Source organism: Pieris napi, chromosome 9, assembly GCF_905475465.1.
Source record: "Pieris napi chromosome 9, ilPieNapi1.2, whole genome shotgun sequence".
Lineage (NCBI taxonomy): Eukaryota > Metazoa > Arthropoda > Insecta > Lepidoptera > Pieridae > Pieris > Pieris napi.
Genome location: NC_062242.1, coordinates 13,097,321 through 13,111,355, shown reverse-complemented (window position 1 = coordinate 13,111,355; position 14,035 = coordinate 13,097,321). Strand labels below are relative to the sequence as shown.

The 14,035-nt window shown below is 33.7% G+C and overlaps 1 protein-coding gene across 15 annotated transcripts in view; it reads left to right on the top strand.

Annotated features, from left to right (window-relative positions):
• The first annotated feature begins 8,598 nt into the window (after positions 1-8,598).
• Positions 8,599-14,035, top strand: part of LOC125052239 (hemicentin-1) — a 193,334-nt gene continuing 187,897 nt past the window's right edge. For all 15 annotated transcript variants that reach the window (XM_047652945.1, XM_047652942.1, XM_047652946.1 and 12 more), the window contains exon 1: positions 8,599-8,712. The gene's annotated coding sequence lies outside the window, so the exon portion shown is untranslated. The remainder of the gene's footprint in view (positions 8,713-14,035) is intronic.

Below are 14,035 nucleotides of genomic sequence, written 5' to 3'. Positions count from 1 at the left end.
GCTCCTCCAATGAATATTAGTTCAAAGCGGGTCGGTGTTGTTTTTGAAGTGTTATTACAATAAACATTGCTATATTACGTTTAATTCCACTCTGTTGTTGTTATTCGCCGAGAACCTCTTGTATAATCTATTAAACAAAGCAACAAGCACAGGTTTGTCGACTAACTTAATGCAATAATCAAATGCATATTAAGTTAAAACTATCTGTTTTAAATAATATTTCCTTAAAAAACTATAAACGATATCACAATCTGCTAATAAGACGTATTTCAACTCCGTAGGCAACTTTATTGTCATTTTGATTTTACCAAAAGTGCTTTCGGAAAGTAAATACCTAAGTTCATTAAATCATTTCTAATTTTAATAGGAGCACAAGAAACTTCTTATCAAACAAAAAAGAAATTTTCCGAATCAGTAGGCACCAAAAAAAAAGAGAATTTTAACGTGTGAAGTGAATTGTATACAAATACATACAAGTAATAAATAGCTCTGCAGATTAGCTGCATAGAATTACACATATCACATTTCTCAACAATTAATTAGGTTCATAACACACGCAGAAACAAAGCAGCCAGATCTAGAAACTTACTGCAATGAATTAGCAAGCCAACTAACATCCCTAGTAGTAAGGCTAAGAGATAAACGATACTAATGTATTTACTTTAATCATGCAGTGGGATGATTAAATAATTAAGGCTCTTTACTCAATTCCAGTTACAATGTTTGCATCGCGCCTAGTAACATGTAACGCAGCTTGTCACTTTTGCCAGTAAAAGCTTATTGAATGGTCCTTAATCCAATGTTGACACATCTGTAAACTCTTCGAAACGTCCACAATCAGAAGCTCTCGGTTGCGGTCGGAGCAACAGATCGGTATGCAATAAGCCGCGCAGGTGTGCCGCCCCTTTCATTATTGAATACCACACACTATTCATGCTGCGCTACACATTATATCATACATGTTATTACAATTAAGAGGCAAAGGTGGCAAGCTTAAAAGATACTTCAGACGATAATGAACAAATGAATTACGTTACGTTTGGGACAGAGGAGATCTACTTTCATAAAGAGACTGCCTCGGTCGAAATGTCAAATTAAGGACGACTTAGAAATGGCAGTAATTTCACTATTAAGTGCAACGGTAGCATGAGGACACGACCTGAAGGACCATCATGTTTGTGTCAATTAATTCGAAATGTCGAGAGGTGTACACTCCGCTACACAATTCCAAGAGATCCGTTTGCCTACACCGCGGGTGAGAGAAGAGTCCGTTAAGTGTTTATAATCATACTGCTCATATCGCTTATGAAAATGACTTAAAAGTGTACAGGTGGTGTATATTCGAGAATGCGAATATAATGCAAAACTGGTGAATTTCAAATATGACGGGAAGAAATATTGTTTGTTTGTCATAACATTGTAAAATAAAAGATTATTTAAATTTGAAATAAATGAAGGTTGAAACAAAATTTTTAAAGTAGGTTGTTAACAAGGCATATTTTCTGTTTGACTGTACACCAGCTATTGCACTATCAATATGGTCAAACTGATGCTTGATTTGACTAAACATACGCACACAAGTCGGCAGTCAAGTGTACCTAAACTTACTACGTAGACGTTTCAATAGAAACTACTAAATTTTAAAACATCTGGTTCTTTCACAATGTATAAAGCGTAACCATTGCTTATACGTAGAGCTAATACTTGATTAAATTACTTATATACTTAATCACCCCAAATCATAGTAGTAGATACAAATAGAGTTTCCGTTTAGAACGTCGAAGTATTGATGACGTAACTTCCTAACTATGTGGTCGAGAAGTTAGTGTGACGACACTGGCTGAGATTTAACGAGCTCCAATATCGCCCGATAAGCGTGGCTTATGAATAGTATACTCGTAGTCAAATTACAATCGTTAGTTAGTCTCGTAACGACTACGAGAGGAGTTCAAAGAAAAAAATAATGATATCCCGTGACGGTCAACGTCTCAAATTTCTGCTTCATTGATATTTAAAAGGGAGTAGAAGATTTCTATTTTATATGATTTTTGGGTCTAAATCAAGCTAGGTTCCTCACGATGGTTTGTAGCCTTTTTTCCAAATTAATATTAGACTACATTGTAGGGAATATGCATAGGTACTGACTTGTAGCTTTTGACACAATTTTATAACATGAGAATCAGTAAAGAAATGTTGAATAGAGCTTCATGGTCGGCTCCCGAAACATTGCACGCAATGATTAAAACTTTATTTCGTGTATATTAAGTTGTAATTGTTTCCTGGTACCCAATTATATTGAAATGGGTAACAAGTCGAGCAACTGCGAATGGCCATAACTAATTCAATTAATTCTACAATTGATTAAAATTAAATCGCCACTACATTACTTTTATTAATTTTAGATTTTGTTAGCCTTTTGATAACTACAATATTATAATAATGTGTAAATTATGCTGTGGTTAAATAATATATTGAATTTAATTAAACATGGCCATAATTGTTAGACTGTGAGGATGGGGTTAGCTATTTAATTTATGGCTGATTTTGTTCCAGGTGTGATTTAGATGTAGGCACAAGAAGCGGTTAAAATGTTCTCTAAATATACTATGCGAGCCTTTCCCACTTCATACATTTGAATAATTTGAATTTGAGGAAAATATAATTTGTGTACGAAAGAGTAAACTCGATCACGTGCAAGAAATATCCAGGAGACATTAGCGAGATTTTATATGGAATGCCTTTTGTAAGTAATCTTTTTTATTTCTGAAAGGTATTTGAACGTTATCATGATAATAGTATCCTTCTCTTATCTATATAAAGCTGGATTTACCACGTTTCATTCATCTCCTTTTATTTCGAGGGGGACGAGATTAGGGGATGCTGACGTTTTCGTATAAAGGGTTCAAAAAACGGTTCATCGGGATCGAATTTGGAGTATTTGTTCAAAATCTGGTGGCAATTTGATGGGGTGAAAGTTTAAGGCTAAAAAAACAAGACTTACTGCCATACTTGGCTAAAATCGCCCTTGCGTCTTCTTTTGGCCTGGCAGTACATCAGCGTACCAGATATTGGTCTCCCGGTCTCCGTCTTCAACTGTGGCAGATAGAAAAGTGATACTTGAGCAAACTTTGATCAGTTACTTGGGCGGTAGTTAAAAATTTATTACGACCTCTTGAAAAAATCCTCTCTTTAAAACTTGGAGTGCTTTCAGGGGTGGTAATTATTTGGGTCTAATATTTTTTTTAAAATGTCGAGCATCCTTTTCCGCGTTACGCCCGATTCGACTGACTTGTATCCATAGGAGTGGATGAAACAGAGCGGAATCGATAGAAAAGATGTGGAAGGAGTTAATTAATCATTTACGGCTGCAAAATTTGTACGGGAGAAATGTAAATTTCAAGGAAATTCTTCCATTCATATTCTATGGTACTGTTCTTCAAGTTGAAAATGTTATTTTAACGAGTTTTACTGCTTCCAGACCCTATTTCGAGAACTGCGTGCAGCCCAGTGCATCTTTAACCTCGAAATGAGAAATTTGCCGAGAGCAGGAAGCGTTTAACTTAGCATTTGAAAGCATTTCTACTTGAAGAAGTAATTGACATCTCGAAATTCTATCGTTTATAGGGAATTTCCAATGTTTTCCTAATTCATAGTGTATGTGGCACTAATCTCTTCAGGCCCCCAACTTGCAGACCGCGTGCGGGCCAGCACTCTTATTCTTAACTTTCTAATACAAATATTTTTTTAATAAAAATGAAACAAAAATCACAATGGCTAAGTATATCTTTGTAGGCTAAATCCTATATTTGTTGTTCAAATAAATGGGTAGGATATATGTGTTGCTGCAGCAGCCACGTACAGACATACATTCATATCGCGAATTATGGAGATATTGATGCGCCGCGCGTGCCCACGACTTACGACTTTTGTGACCACGCTTTACTGATTGCGAGGAATTCCCACTAAATGTGAATAGCGTTTACAACCACAGTCAAGACAAGTGTTTAATATTAAAGAAATTAAATAGATATTACTTTATTTATTTATATTATCACACCTTTTTTTCCGAAAGGATAGGCAGGGTCCAAGGATCTGGATTTGCTACGGTCTTGATATACCTCGCGGGACTCTAGTACCTTCTGGATTTGGTCCTGGTATATCCGAAAAGGCCTACCCAACCCAACTTCACCATCCACGGTTGCTTTGTCCTACTTGTTAACCACTTCTCATACATGCGTTCTACCTGGCCAAACCACCTAAGCATTCCCTATCGTATCCTTATCATTACGTCCCCTTTTAATCCACACTGCTCACGCTCACTATTTCACTATTACTTTCTCCTATCACGCAATGGTACACAGTACAGTATGTGTAATACTTCTTAACGATCTCATTTCCACAGTATTTATTCTACTGTCATTCTTTCTCTGCCATTCTGCCACACCCAACATTACATGATTAGACTTTTAATTAGATATTACTGATTACTTAATTGTGATGTTTAGGGCCGATGGCTGACCATGCGTCATACTTGTGAACGGGTGCTACCTGTGGTGACTGGTCGTATTTGAATTCGTTTATGCGGTGATGTTAGTTGTTTCGACTATGTATTTGCGTGTTGTTCCCACGAGAATGTAAGTGCGTGCTCCTATTTCACCATGCCTCCTGCTGATAGAGAACAAATCTTTATTTTATTTTATTTTATTATTATTTATTACTTAAGATGTCATGTGAAACATGGTGTAATGGTTGCAGCTCCTTACAAACGTTGTGTAAAACAAAAAAACTTGGCGATTAAAAAGAGTGGCGGAGAGTTTATTGCCAGTTCTTCTCTTCCGTTCTACGCCCTTGATTTGAGAACTGCCTTGCGATTCTGTAACTCACTTTTCGAACTCTCACTGCGGTTTTCGCTCGCGTTTTCTGCTGATAAACAATAAACTACAAGCTCCCTCCTTATATAAAACCGCCGTGAGAGTTCAAAAAGTGAGTTACAGAATTGCAAGGCTGGCAGTAAATGTAAAATTAGAAGCATTTAATGTATATTTCTTTTTTGACTTTCATAAGTGTACATTGTGTCAGCTACATGATTAAATGATTTTTGACTTTGACTTATTAATTATAAACACATAATTTTATTTTACTTTAATAACGAAAGACAAGAAACACTACCGCAGTTGAATAAATAATAACTTTAATTGACATCCTGATAATAATAGCAAAATGGACACCCTCGTCTCCTTATGATGGAATATCCCGCAGATAATTTAGTACATTCTATTCTCGCTTTATTTTATTAACACGCGTCACCCGGTTACGAGTTTGCCTTATTGCGATGCGACCAACCACGGCCTGTTCCCGCTCCACGTTATTTGATGGTGTTAGATACACGACATGTATATTTAATTGCTTTAAATCCTAGTACTATGATATCATACATTTACAGAAGATAGATTCAGAACAAATAAAACCTAAGGACTATTCGATCAGCGACATTATTCACACATAGGCACTCCATAAATACTAATTAAATTCCGGATCAGACGGAATTGTTTTGTAATACTTTACGTTTAATAAAGTTCAAAAGATACACATCGCATGTGGAAATCGTGTATTGATTGAAAAACCCTTAGAAGTTTATAAAATTAATCTGAAAAGTTGTAATGTCGAAAGTTGGAAGATTGGTCCCAACATTGGTACAAATATTTGATAACGAACGCACTTCAAACATCAAAGTAAGATACCCGCGATTGTATTTTCCTTCCTCAGGGTTGTCAGCTCAATGTTTCACTGATTAAATTAAATCGGACTTTAGCCAAAATAACATTTTAACGTATAGATATAAAAAAGTAAATAACAAATGCAATTTTTTAACTATATACAACGTTCAATTTAGGAAATAATTCTATATATCACGCGCAATATACACATTAATTTTCTAAAGCAACACCGAGGTCAATGTGAAGCAATGACTCATTATTTTTTGCGCATTGGCCCATATGAAGCGAGGTGACAGCCCTAGTGTAAACTTATTATTTGTTTCATATTGGAATGTAAATAGAAGCCGCTCTTCGATTGTCGAGCTCCGAACTGTTTGCATTATTTTGTGGTTTCCACGAGGACTCTGTAATGATATGGTGAAACGTCTTGAAAACGCACTTCGTTCATTTTCTTGACTCTTCCCTTTCGAAGTAGTTATATAAAGTAGTTAATAAAATATAGAAATCATCATTTCCCTATTTTATAATTTATTACCAAATAATTTCTTCCTCTAGTTTATTTTAATGAAAATGTCATGAATTAGATATATGGGTAAATTCATAGATTTCTATGAGAATATAGGATGTATAAAATAAATCTGTTTTGGCAGTCAACGTCGAAATGTCGGGTCAGATTTTGCACTAGGACTGCCAGTCATGGCACTTATATTTTGAAGAAGTTTTATTTTTAGCAAATATAAAAGTGGAGAGTATAATAATTCTCCATCTAAAGCCGTTGCCGGGGAACGGAAAGCACCATTAAAATAATTATGAACATCTTAAATAGCGCCATCTCTCTTGTCGTGGCCTACTTATCTTCGCTTCTATGCTCTATTATATTTCTAAAATAAATAATAATCTGATCGAGAAAATGAAGGACACCCCTTAAAAATCCAATTCAAAACCTATTCGATTAAGAACACACATTATTTTTACATTTTCTAAGTGGGTATTGATTCACTTAAGGAATAAATTAATAAAACATAATTAACTACGGTATATAACAGTGACTCAAGTTAACTGTTTTCTGCGAATCTGTTAATATGTGAATGTCGTAGGTGAAGCTGTGTAATAATTAATTAGATCTGTTATACCTTGTTTGCGGAACACACGAGCGCAAGAGTCTTAGATCTGCATGCCGTCTAGATGAATAAATACATTTTAAAATATCTGCTGTTTAATAGATCTAATTATAATGTGTGACAGCCTTAGGAACGGCTGAAATATTTTTCCCGCAAAATTAGAAACTGAACAAGCAACAAAAAGTTTTGAAATTGAGCTTTAAATAGAAGTTATTTAGTTGTGAAAATTCATATAGGACGTTGGAAAATATTATAACCTACTTTAATTCCAATTATTAAAATCCAATATCTAATGTTAGTTCAGGTACTCGTAGTGGAGTGCTAGAGGCAGCCAATAGGTGGTGTCTGTAGCGAGCGGTTAGCTGAGTGGCAGCTTCATTTGCGATCGTGACGTGTGCGGTGACGTCACGCGCCAGGCACACACTTGACGGCTCAATCGTCCCCACGATACAAGATAATTATTTGCTTTTTATTGTCTTTGAGTGCAATTCTAATAATTCGATATTGCTCTGGCTTGGAACGCTCTAAATGCACGTTTCATAATATTTATTTAAAATATATATGCATAGACATGCTCGAATAATTTGAATAAAGGGTATTTTGGTTATATTTTCACTTTAATATTCTTAAAATACTTTGTCTTGTCTTTGATAGTTATAGTACTTAGTACTTGTTTCTTTTACTCGATCACTACACATAAAAATTACGCATAAGTATAAAAACTGAACAAAGTAATCTTAGACGCAAACTATTAAGCAATTTAAAAAACTATAACGCTCGATTAAACGCGTGCCCCATCTGTCGACACAGGCCAAAGTAATGATACAATGCATTCTTCAAAAAGTGTCAGCACATCAATATTATACTTTGTTATTTTTCCACTCTGTGACGTGAACCGTTACTCCGCACCTGTTGTAGCGTAATGTCAGGTGCGTAACTTTTTAAATAGCGAGGGTGAGGTTTGTCTAATATTAATATTATATATGTATGTAGATAGCATATAATAATTAGGTAACTTACATGTATTGTAAAAAGGTGTCACCGAAAGAAACACACTAGGACTAGACTTTGTTCTTTAATCATTTTTTGCCGAAGAAGAATCTCTAGTAGCGACGAATCATGTGATATGATTCTCGAGCATACGTGTTTTGAAATGGCTTTTTCTCAAAAAAATCTTAATACCGTGACCTACCTCACGCTGCACGTGACTGCAATCTTCCTCGAAGACACACTCCGTGGGACACTTGTATCGCTTGGAGTAATACTGCGCTTTTACATTGTTCGTAATACTAAATAAGACAAGGTTGTATCTCGAAAATTACGAAAATGTAGTACTTTGTAATAAAATACACTTTAAACAATTCATTACGTCAATTACACTGACAAAGTTAACCAAGGGTAATAAATAGTTGTCTTTGTGATGTACAATTAGTGTTGATAGATCTAAAATTTAATAGACAAGCGAATTAAAGCACTAAAGTTTTATTATGTTCTCTTTACAAAGTTTTATTCAATATTTTCCATCAATATCCTATCGCAAAGCTTTTAACATGGAATCTGCAGATGAACGTTTACCGGAAAAGCAATATCATGAATGAGTTATGTAATAAATGTCTTAAAGGATACAATATGTAGAGCACACCACTTCACTTGTCTTACCAAAATTCTAGTGACCTGACACACACAAACAACCCCATTCGTGCGGACACCCACATAGAAACAACCCCCGGTCGGAGCTTTAAGCTTCAGTAACGGTCGAGGCGTCGCGAAGGGCGCACGTGTTTGCACGAACGAAACGAATCACGCGTGTGATGTTTTGAGGAATTTTTGAATGTATCAGTGATGTGATTCGTTTTGGATTGTATTGCTTTCAGGTGAGAAAGATGATCGTTAAGAGGCCCGAAACAATTTTACGGCATTACAACGTAATGTTATGGGTTGAATTTATTTATCTGATATTAGGAAGTCGCAACTTTTATTTTATTTATTCAGGAGAAAACTAGTGGAAAATCTCACAATCATTTTCTTTATTTCAATTTGTCATCAATATAAATACCAATGATTTTTAATGTCGCTTTTTTATATAAACTATATCTTTTAAATTCCCAAGACTGATTATTTTATTTAATTAATATATATTTGGTATAAATTTTGCTGCGTTTTATTGGGATTTTTTTCATATAATTAAATATGGAAAAATCCCAATATTCTACAACTTTACAATAATTTTGCATACTCTATTACTCTGCATTATTGCTCTATTCTAATCGCACCACAAGAGTGCTACATTGAGATAGAAGATAGTCGAAATTCAGTAGAAGAGACACTCCACATCGGTGTTGAATGGCTGCGAGGTGATTCCGCAGCAGCTGTTCAATGCTAATGGTGTCGTGAGTCTTATAAAATGTAAATTAGTTCAATTTCACGAGAACTTGGTGGAATTTTAATGCCGTTATTAGTAAATAGGCTTTACCGACCTGGTTCTTTGCTTCGATTTGGTTTTCCATATTTTACCCCTTTGAAACAACATTTTGTACAAATAACGTTGTTCCGTCCTTTCTAATTTCAAAATTACAGTGTAAGTATGCGATTTAAATGCAAATCACATCTAAAAACGACTTTATTTTAGACGTTTAGAATAATATTGTTTAGTTAATTTTAATCGTCAATTCCTCCTCATGACCTTTAATTCCAGCCGCAGCAGATACGAGCACAGAATTATATCCGGCCGTGATTCAGTTGCTCTATTTCTGTAGCGTTCGCTTGTATTTCATGCAATTTGCGATTTTATTCCTAACACTGTTTATATTACAGTAACTCATGGATAATAAGGTCGGGAGAGAATTATGCATTTAGAAACAGCATTTTGTTCCGAAATTCTTTATGCCTTCGATTAACTAAAACAATATAAAGACGAGATTCGACGACGATTCGTGCATTCTATATATTTTCATTATTAGCCGTTAACGTTTTGTAGAAAACTTAGCTTAAACAAAATATAAAGTTGAACATATATCATACGAGTATATACAGAAGATACTATCATACGTTTTGTATGAAACTCCAAACATGTATAAAAATCAAGAAAAATATATAAGGGAAGATCAGTCGAGTAATGAATAAACAAACGGACAGCCGACGCAACTATACATATTTATGAGCGCTCTGATCTTAATAGATCGGGTAAATACGAATTCACAATCACACCACTTTCACTTGAATTCAAAATGGAAGGCAACCTCATACTTCCAGTACAGAGTCGGGAGAGACAAGATATCGCTTGATAAGGATAAAAATGAAATCTTCGGTTGTACGAAAATATAGTTTATATTGTTGACATTCAAATACGTATTGATAAATAACAAGAAACTCTTAAAAGTATGAAAATCGATGTATCCAGCGGCACAGTGGCCCGATTTAAATGCAAATGTATGAGCACTTTACCGAATTGCTCCGTAGCATGTCGTATGGAACTATGTATCTCTACTTCGCAAAACATATTATGTTATGGCGTCTTCGAGACAGGTTATTCGTTTAATAGTTGGGCTTAGTTTATGGCTTTTTTATAGTTTCTCGGATATTGCTGCGCAACGTTCAAGTTACGATTAGTCCTACAAATATTTCACTTAAACGAACTAATAATAAATATAGTTTAAAAAAATGATCTGTGCCATATTTTTCGTCTATCGAGCAACCCACGCTTTTTCACAATAATACCAGTATTTTTTGTTCATTACCATTTTCAGCCTAACTTAGGAATTATTTTTCACTTTTTAGTTTGATGTGCTTTAAAAGCGTGTTTTTTATTTTTTTATAGTATATTTATTTTCCACTTTTTAGTCCTAGCATACGTTATACGTCCTACGTGTTGTCTCAATTTAATCGTATTGCTTTGTGGACTTAAAAAAAAATTTCATTGTTTTTTCGAGATAAACCTATGAAATTATTATATTGTCGCTGATTCTTTATAAGTGTACAAAGTTTGAATTAAATCTGTCCGTTTAATGTGGGTCAAAATCGAGTCCGAAGGAGTCGGTTACATACATACATACATACATACAGGTGAAGCTAATATAAAGCGTGTAAAAACATTCAAATTGCCCTACGGTTGCAACAACCTTTTAAGTAAATTTTGAATATAATTATAAAACAATAACAAACTTCTCATAGTAACCACAATCTTTTGTGGTATTAAATGCACCAAATTTTGAATAAACTTCACAGTATTGAAGTTCTCGAGAACAGTGAGCTTAGGAGTTGGTGGGTGAAAGTCTTAAGTCCGAAAATTTAAAATGTATAAGGTTTTCGAGAAAAATGGCGTCCAGGCTGACTTTATACCACGATGAATACTTCAGATAACATCAACTTATGAGCTGCTTGCTTTTAAAACTTGAAGTCATTAAGGCTGTTTTCTATGGCGTGATATTCTGTGTGGGGCTTCGTGATGAAAACAAAAAAAATGTGTATATTTAAACTAAAAATCGTAATAATACTGTACCGCGTAATGTATCTTTAATAAAGATTGGCGTAATTACCAGAATAAACAGTGACGGCGTGGAAATAACTTTTAGTAATATGATAACAGAAAGAGATTTATATTGTTGGTGGTGACACATAATTATACAAGTATTATTTGTCGCCTCAATATAACGTAGATTTGATAGAGGGTATCTAATAACGTGTTACTTCCACGCAAGTACCGAGCTAGCTCCTAAACGCTTTCTTTAAAGCTACTAACTGTTTCATAATTGTTTTGTGGCGGCGCTGCTAATGAATGAGAAAATACTTTATTTGATTCACGTTGAAACAGCTACGTCATAACAAGTTACATCGCTCATAATTAAATTATATCATATTTTGATGTTACATGCGTCATCACTGTTATGATATCTCACCATTAATATCGATCTAAAAATTAGCAGAAAAAGGGTGTAGGTTCTACAGTCACATACTATGTATATAATACTCCTATTTACTAAAGATATTAAAAAGAATATTAAATATTCGCAAGGCAAAATTATCTATTACTCGTACTACATGTAATAAAAAGCAGCGGTCGCTTTGTGAGATGTCCCATAATTTTAGCGCTATATTGTCCGTAAAATGTAGTTGAAAAAGCTAAAAAGCCGGTACATTTCAGCGAAAATTAATTTGTCTAAGTTGACAAGCCTTAGGCTTTGATAAAAATCTACTTCGACGTAAAACAAGAATTTAAAATATCTGAGCTGAAAACGCGGAGTTCCCAAGTCGAGTTCACCGCTCCGCCCACATTGATCATTCCTAACATTTGGGTTTTATTTAAAGTAGATATTACTCAATTAAGGATACTTGTTTTATTATGAAAAAATTAATCAAAACATTCTTTTCTTTTTGGTAGCCTTGTTTTTAATTGGCCGGTTCATTAAAACGTTTCAATTATTTGAATAAAATGCAAATTGGTAGAAGTAAGACTTAAATCGGCAATTATACGCCAATGCTGACCTGATGATAATACACGGTGGTTATTAATATTAAACACGTGGACTTACAAATTGCTAGCATTATTACACTATTAATAACCAAATAGCTTTTATCCAAATTACATCTAAAACCAGTTTTCATAACATTTTAATACATTACAGTGTGACGCCATTGCAAACCGTGTAGTACGGGAGGTAGCAACGTTTGAAAAAAAAGAATTTTAGGTCAGCTGATTTTGTGATATGTCTTCCTTCTTGCACTTCCGGTTAGAGTCTGGGCAATCTGGCTGGCGGTAGTGGTTGCGTTCATTAGTGCGCATCCTATCTGTCCAGGTAAAAATCCTGGATTTTAAAAGCATTTTAAGAAGCGTAATTTTTGATTTTTCCTTTTTAAATACGTCTACCTGACATACTTTTTTTATTGCCAGACATTTTTCACGTTGATAACTATGTGCCAGACGCGATTTTAAATTTTATTTTTATGAAAATTTCAAAGCATTTTAGAATGTCTGTAATTTTAATATTATGTTATTTAAATATAAGGAAAACTGAAAATGAATTTGCCAGACATTAATTCGGTTGTTAAGTCTTGAATTAAAATGATAAAGTTTTGCAGTATGATGAAGCATTGCATTTTAAGAAGCGTAATTTTTGATTTTTCCTTTTTAAATACGTCTACCTGACATATTTTTTTTATTGCCAGACATTTTTCACGTTGCTAACTATGTGCCAGACGCGATTTTAAGTTTTATTTTTATGAAAATTTCAAAGCATTTTAGAATGTCTGTAATTTTAATATTATGTTATTTAAATATAAGGAAAACTGAAAATGAATTTACCAGACATTAATTCGGTTGTTAAGTCTTGAATTAAAATGATAAAGTTTTGCAGTATGATGAAGCATTGCATTTTAAGAAGCGTAATTTTTGATTTTTCCTTTTTAAATACGTCTACCTGACATACTTTTTTTATTGCCAGACATTTTTCACGTTGCTAACTATGTGCCAGACGCGATTTTAAGTTTTATTTTTATGAAAATTTCAAAGCATTTTAGAATGTCTGTAATTTTAATATTATGTTATTTAAATATGTATAAGGAAAACTGAAAATGAATTTGCCAGACATTAATTCGGTTGTTAAGTCTTGAATTAAAATGATAAAGTTTTGCAGTATGATGAAGCATTGCATTTTAAGAAGCGTAATTTTAGATTTTTCCTTTTTAAATACGTCTACCTGACATACTTTTTTTATTGCCAGACATTTTTCACGTTGCTAACTATGTGCCAGACGCGATTTTAAGTTTTATTTTTATGAAAATTTCAAAGCATTTTAGAATGTCTGTAATTTTAATATTATGTTATTTAAATATAAGGAAAACTGAAAGTGAATTTGCCAGACATTAATTCGGTTGTTAAGTCTTGAATTAAAATGATAAAGTTTTGCAGTATGATGAAGCATTGCATTTTAAGAAGCGTAATTTTAGATTTTTCCTTTTTAAATACGTCTACCTGACATACTTTTTTTATTGCCAGACATTTTTCACGTTGCTAACTATGTGCCAGACGCGATTTTAAGTTTTATTTTTATAAAAATTATAAAGCATTTTAGAATGTCTGTAATTTTAATATTATGTTATTTAAATATAATAAAAACTGAAAATGAATTTGCCAGACATTAATTCGATTGTTAAGTCTTGAATTAAAATGATAAAGTATTGCAGTATGATGCTTGTAGTACG